Source organism: Carlito syrichta, unplaced genomic scaffold (assembly GCF_000164805.1).
Source record: "Carlito syrichta isolate Samal-C Ts95f unplaced genomic scaffold, Tarsius_syrichta-2.0.1 Scaffold301930, whole genome shotgun sequence".
Classification (NCBI taxonomy): domain Eukaryota; kingdom Metazoa; phylum Chordata; class Mammalia; order Primates; family Tarsiidae; genus Carlito; species Carlito syrichta.
Genome location: NW_007246026.1, coordinates 367,459 through 373,864, shown reverse-complemented (window position 1 = coordinate 373,864; position 6,406 = coordinate 367,459).

Genomic DNA, 6,406 nt, shown 5'->3' with positions numbered 1-6,406 from the left:
AGACACTCTGCTCCTGTCCAGTGTCCTTCCGTGTCTGCCCACTGCCCAGGTGTGGCTGTGAGGTATTCAGCAAATACCTCTCTCCTGACAGGTGCGTGCCTCCGTGCCTTGGCCCTCCCCAGCCACACACACACACACACACACACACACACACACACACACACACACGTTGGGGTTGATGGCCGCGGCCGCAAGGTCATTCCGTTGTCTCCCTATGCACCTCACGCTTTTGATTTGAGTTCTTGGGAGTGCTGTGATGGAGACTGCTATTGAGATGACCCTTTGACCCTTGCTTATTAGGGTTCATGGCAAAATGGCTTCTTCGTTCACCTATTATATAGGCTCAGACCCCTTCTCCGGGGGGACCCTTTTGGAACAGGAGGAGAACCAGTTAGGCTTTGGATGGAAGCAGGCTGTGAGGCTGAAAAGAGCGTGAAGTCACCCTGAATCTGTGTCCCCTCCTACCTTCCACCTCTGGTCCCTCAAACCTTTGGCCTCTGCTCCAGTGTTTGGCTATGTCCTGCCGCCTCCTCCTCCTCCTCTTGGGTTCCCGCACCACTCATCATGCTCTAACATTGCCCAACTCCTGGCAAGGCCCCTTTCACCGCAGACCCCCTCCTGAGCCAGGCTCTTCTCAAAGCCATAAAACACTGGGCACCCAGTGTAGATTTTCTGAACAAATTTGCAGTCTTCTTAGGGGTTTATTATTTCCCCCCTCCTACAGTTAGGTATGTGTATGCCTTTAATAGGTGTCCTCCCTCCACCCCCACCCCCAAGTGTTGCCTTGCTGTTGCAGTGTTTGGCAGAGGATATCTGTAGCCGTGTGTTTATGTGTTTACGTCGATATTTGAAATATATGAAGCACAAAGCACAGACAATGGCACAGCTTCTCGCAAGCATCTCTGGAAATGGATTGTGGTTTGCATCGTTCAGGAAAGGCCCTTCCCCCATGACAGCAGTCCCACATCTCCCATCCTCCTGCAGGACTGGACAGCAGCAGCTACTTCCTCGTCAGGAAAGCCCTATCTTCCCTCTGTCTGCAGCAGTCTGGAGACGGGGATGTTCAGGGTGCCGCCCAGTGTGACTGTGGGGTAGAGATCTCAGACTCCAAGCCAGGGTCAAATGGAAGGGGAAGGTTGGAGGGAAAATGTATGCCACTCTTTCTGCCACCAGAATTCCCAGTTCAGGTACTAATTAAGAAGGAAAGAGCAAAAGTTATAGTGGTATATGAAGGGGGGGTCCAAGAACCTGGGATTTATTTATTAAAAATTGTGTATTTATTCTTACATGTTTAAATTTCAGTCACCTTCAAAGTACTCTCTGTTTGATGCAATACACCTACTGAGACACTTTTTTCACTGCTCAAAATGGTTTTTGAGCTTGTCAGTTTTTATGCCTTTTAGTGCTTCTGCCGTTTTTTTGTTTTGTCTTTTGTTTTACCTCTTCTTTATTGGCAAAACATTTCCCTTTGGGGACTTTTTTTCCATCCAGGGGAAACAAACAAACAAACAAAAAAGTCACTTGGGGTGAGAACTGGTGAGTAGGGAGAGTGGGACACAGGTGTCATGGCGTTTTTGGTATGGGCAGGTGTGCTTGTAAATCACCCATCATGAAATGGGCAAACACATTGAAAGAATCTCCAAAAAAACCTCATTGATGCTAAATGCAGCCTCTCACAACAACACTAACTGGCACACTGATGCTGATGGGTTCCTAGAACACTTACATAGTGGAGAAACCTGCACTATAAGAGATTTGCCCTCCAAAAGATAGTTCCAGTTTTTTTGGGTCCCCCCCTCATATTTTGTGGGGGAGGGTCTGCTGTCCCTTGGTAAACGCCTCTGCACTTTTGTTAGAATTGGATGCAACTTGCCTTTGGAAGTAACTTTTACCTTCTCAAGACTCCTGTACTGCATCTACCAGCTTTATACATGGGGAGAGAGGCCGTAGCCTCATCGTAATGGGTTTTGTTGTGCTGGAATCCCAGGAAATCTACTTCGTTGGCATTCTAGTTTGTGTTTAGACTTTTGGGAACTGTATCAGTTGTTGAATATTTTGCATAGTTTTTGTGACTTCTTTTTTTTTTGGTTTGGTGATAGTGGTGTATTTGTGTGTATTTGCATGTGCATATGTGTGATATTTTGTGATAAAATGATTTATTCCCACATCACATTGGAATTGTCTATTTCCTTTGGTAAGGTCATAAACGGTTTCTAATGGTAGGAAGACCCAGACCTGCGTGCAGTATCTCTAACTGTGTGTGTGACTTGGTGAAGTCTTTTACTTCCCTGGGCTCCCACATAATTGGTTTAATACCAATTGAGATGTCTGAACACCAGAAAGGAAGTAGAACTGGAATCAAGGGGCTACAGAGAGGAGTCTCTGTTTGTCATCATTAATATTTAACTAATTGTGAACCTGTGGCTGGATGGGAAAAGTTGAGAAATGTTCTGATGTGCACAGGAGAGCTGGCAGGTAGATACAGTGGGCCAGACTCACCACGCATCTTTCTTTAAGTCGAAGGTCTAAGTCCATGGCAGGGTTGGTTTGTTTTACCTTGGTTTTGTAACAAGTCAGAAATAGGACTTTTAAAGGTCATACTATGCAGTAATTAAGAGCAAAGACTGGAGCCAGAGTCCTGGATTTGAATCCTGACTACCACTTAGTCCCTGTGTGACTCTGGGCATTTCTGTGTTCTGCTTCTTTGTTTTAAAAAAATGGAGATAATAATTCTTACCTACTTCATCATGTTAATTAAGAATCAAATGAGAATTAAATGGGTGAATATTTGTAAAGTGCTTAGAACAGTGCCTGGCGAAATGCAACATGAATGTTTAATTCAATATGAATGTTATTATCCCCTCCCATCCAACAGTTTAACAATTAGCCTGGGCTCAGGACGTCTCCTAGACTTACCTTTCCCAAGCAGTGAATAAAATCTCCAAACTCTGCTTGGTTGCTAAGCTAAGCAGGGAAGTGAGTGCTGTGGGCATCCCAGAAAGCTCAGGTGTATTGTGTCCTCTTGAAAAGCCAGTACTGCCTGATGTCCTCTGGGGGAGTCCTGCTGGAACTGAGAAGCATCCTTATAGAATGCCAGGGTTGACATCCTCCTATGCCTGGCTTAGGAGTCATAAAGACATTGGTTCCTTGTCTTTTTTTACTCAGCAAAGGGTACAAAGGGTCTTTCTTTGCACCTTCAAAAGGGCCAGGCCCAGAGTATGGTCCTAATAAGTGATAGCTGACAAAGGTGGTGACTTGTTTGTACTATTAAGTGCCCCTGCTTTAGGAGACAAGCAGAAGGGCAGAGGGTATGTGAATGGCATCCGTCTGTGCAGGAGGCTGACACTGGCTGGGAGCCATGTTGGTAAAATGGGCTTTTAGGAAGGGAAGCTTTTAGGAAATGGTCTTCCTGTTGTCTGCCTGCCTTTTTAATGAAAATTCAGCTGGGCTTAGTGGCTCAGCCTGTAATCCCACGCCTTCGGGAGGCTGAGGTGAGTGGATTGCCTGAGCCCGTGGGTTCGAGACTTGCCTGGGCAGGTGAGACCTCATCTCTACAATAAATCAGAAAAAAAATTAGCCGGGCGTGGTAGCGTGCGCCTGTAGTTCCAGCTACGTGGAAGGCTGAGGTGGCAGGATCGCCGGAGCCCAGCAGGTTGAGGCTGCGGTGGCTGGGAGCGGCCACTGCACTCCAGTCTGGGTGACAGAGTGAGACTCCAACTCAGAAAAAAGAAAAAGAAAGAAAAAAAAGAAAATTCATCTCATTTACACTTACCTCCTACTTCCAGGTGTGTAACCAAGCTCTGATTAATGCTACATTTGTGAACAGGGAAGTATGGAGTTAATATTTATTTCTACTGATTAATTAAGTTAATTAATTTCTACTAATTAAAGAAATTATGTTTGTTAGATAGAGAAGGAAATCCAGTGGGGATTAGTGGAAAGACAGAGAGAGAGAGAGAGAGAGAGAGAGAGAGAGAGAGAGAGAGAGAGAGAGAATGAGAATATACACGTGTATGTTTTGGGGTAGGGGTGGCGGTGATGACGAGGGTCCATTTCCAGCATTCCAGGAGGGAATGGTCGATAGCAAGTAACCCGAGAAACTCACTGGCTGCCCTTTGGCTTTGTTCTCAGGGACTGTCCTTATAGGTCATGTACCTTTTCTTCAGTAGAAGACAGATGGAGATGGTCTTTTACTTTTTATCTCATTTTGGTGAGCGTATAAGCCATCCTGGACCAAGGAATGGCCTGGCGATTAGAGAAGACTAAGTCTAACTCAAACCTTCCCGGAGGAGATGCATGGACATCCCTTGGACATTGTTAGTGAGTGCCACTTGTCTGCTCCTGGAGTCACAGGATCTCTCCCGAGGGGAAGTTATTCAGAACTGTGAAGTGTTAAGAGAATGGAATCACAGGGTTGATAGGGGGTCCTCGAGCCCATCATCCTAGCCTCCCCTCCAGGGATAGATTTTAATTACAATGTATGTACAAGGTGTTTGTACACTCTCTAGTGGAGAGTGACTGGTATCTCACAGACCTCTTATTTGGCTTCTCTGGTCTTGGTGCTGCACTGATGACTGGGTTCAAGGCAACCCACCTTTGTGACAGCCCCTTAGCCCTGCAGACCCATCCCTATTGTGAGTTATTTGCAGATAAGGCTACTGGGATGCTGACGTTGACTCTTCCTGTAGCAGAGAAAGGTCCTTTTCAGGCATCTTGGATAGTGGCCTGTGTTGTCCTGACAGTTCCTGTTTATTTACCTTGTGTACTTGGAATGTTTCTGTTCAGCTTGTCCAGGGGTGCTGGAGTATGTTGCTTGTGTTTTCATTGATTTAGGCCCATGTTTGGCTTTGCAGGGTAAGAAAATTAGGTACTGAAATGAATATTTTGGGGTTAAAAATGATGGGCATCCCCTTCCTTCCACCCCTTCTCTATCCCTGGTTCTAACTGGGGTCTTCCTCTTGGGAAAGGTCTTATTGGAGAGTGTGTGTGTCAGGGCAGCGGTCCCCAACCTTTTTGGCTGTGTGGAAGAGAATGTCTCATGGAAGATAATTTTTCCCCAAACAGGGGAGGGGAGGGTGGTGGGGGATCATTAAACATTAGAGTCTCATAAGAAGAGGTAACCTAGATCCCTCGCATGCGCAGCTTGCAATAGGGTTCATGCTCTTATGAGAATCTAATGTTGCTGCTGATCTGACAGGAGGCGGAGGTCCGCTCGCCTGCCTCTCACTTCCTGCTGTGTGGTCCAGTACCTAACAGTCTGCAGACCGGTCCCAGTCCACAGCCAGGGCCAGGGGACTGGGGACCCCTGTGTTAAGGGACAGGGAAAGGACCCAGAGTATCGTCAGAGGCCTTCTGAGCTCTCCAAGCTGCATCCCCTGTTTTTCCTCTCTTCCCTGCTTCCTGTCTTCTTAAAAGATGAAAGTGAAAGGATTAAATGTGGGCTTAATTTTCCCCACTATTCATCAGAGCATGAAATTTTCTGATTATGGAGTATGGGGGGCTTGAAGCCCAGGTACAGTCAAAAATGATTAATGCTACTTGTCTGCCAGCCTAATTAGACTTGGTAATGAACGTGTGTGTTTGCCTGCTGATCCTGCGGAGTTATTAGGTGGAAGTGAATTGACATCTCCCCTCAGTACTCAGGGCTTGGTCTGAGATCTTCTCTTCACCGCCCACACCCCAAGTTTACTAGTGAATCAGCCTGTGCCAGGTCTGGCAGGTAGGCCTTGAGTGACAAGGAAAAGACAGCCTCCAGCCCAGTCCCAGGGGCCCTGCCTGGCCAGTAGAGTCAATTTATCCTGTCAGAGAGCCACCTCCTATCTGTGAAGTGTATGTGGTCAGGGCTGCAGGCTAAGGAAAAGCTGCCACACTCATACTAGACCCAGCTCAGGTCTGAGAATGAGCACAGGAAGAATTCTTCGCATGAAAATAGTGTCTTTCTCTGAAGAGCCCAAGGTGTTTTCATGCTCGCTGCAACATTCATCCTCAAAATACCTTTGCGAGGTCAGAACGTGGGGATGCTTCCACTGAGATCTCATGTGGAAAGGGACTCACCTGTCCAGGAGATACTTGTCCACCTTGATAGGGGCAGTGGTAAAGTTAGAACCTGTCAGCTAGGGCTAATCCTGACCAGCCTTCAAGACTTTGGGGCCATCCCAAGCCCTCAAGCCATTCCCCTCCCTTTGAGCCTCATACCCCACCCCTCTATGTCAGAGGCAGCCACCTAGGGTGAGACAGCCGTGGGTGGGACCCAGCTCCTGCACCCCAAGTATTCTTCCACAGGGCTCTCTCTGACTCCCACACTCATCCTTCATTCCTTAGTTTCCCCATGGAGGGTAGCTGCTTGGCACTATTATTATCAAGGCTAGTGAGGAACCTGTAAACACATCTCTGGCCTCATCCAAGG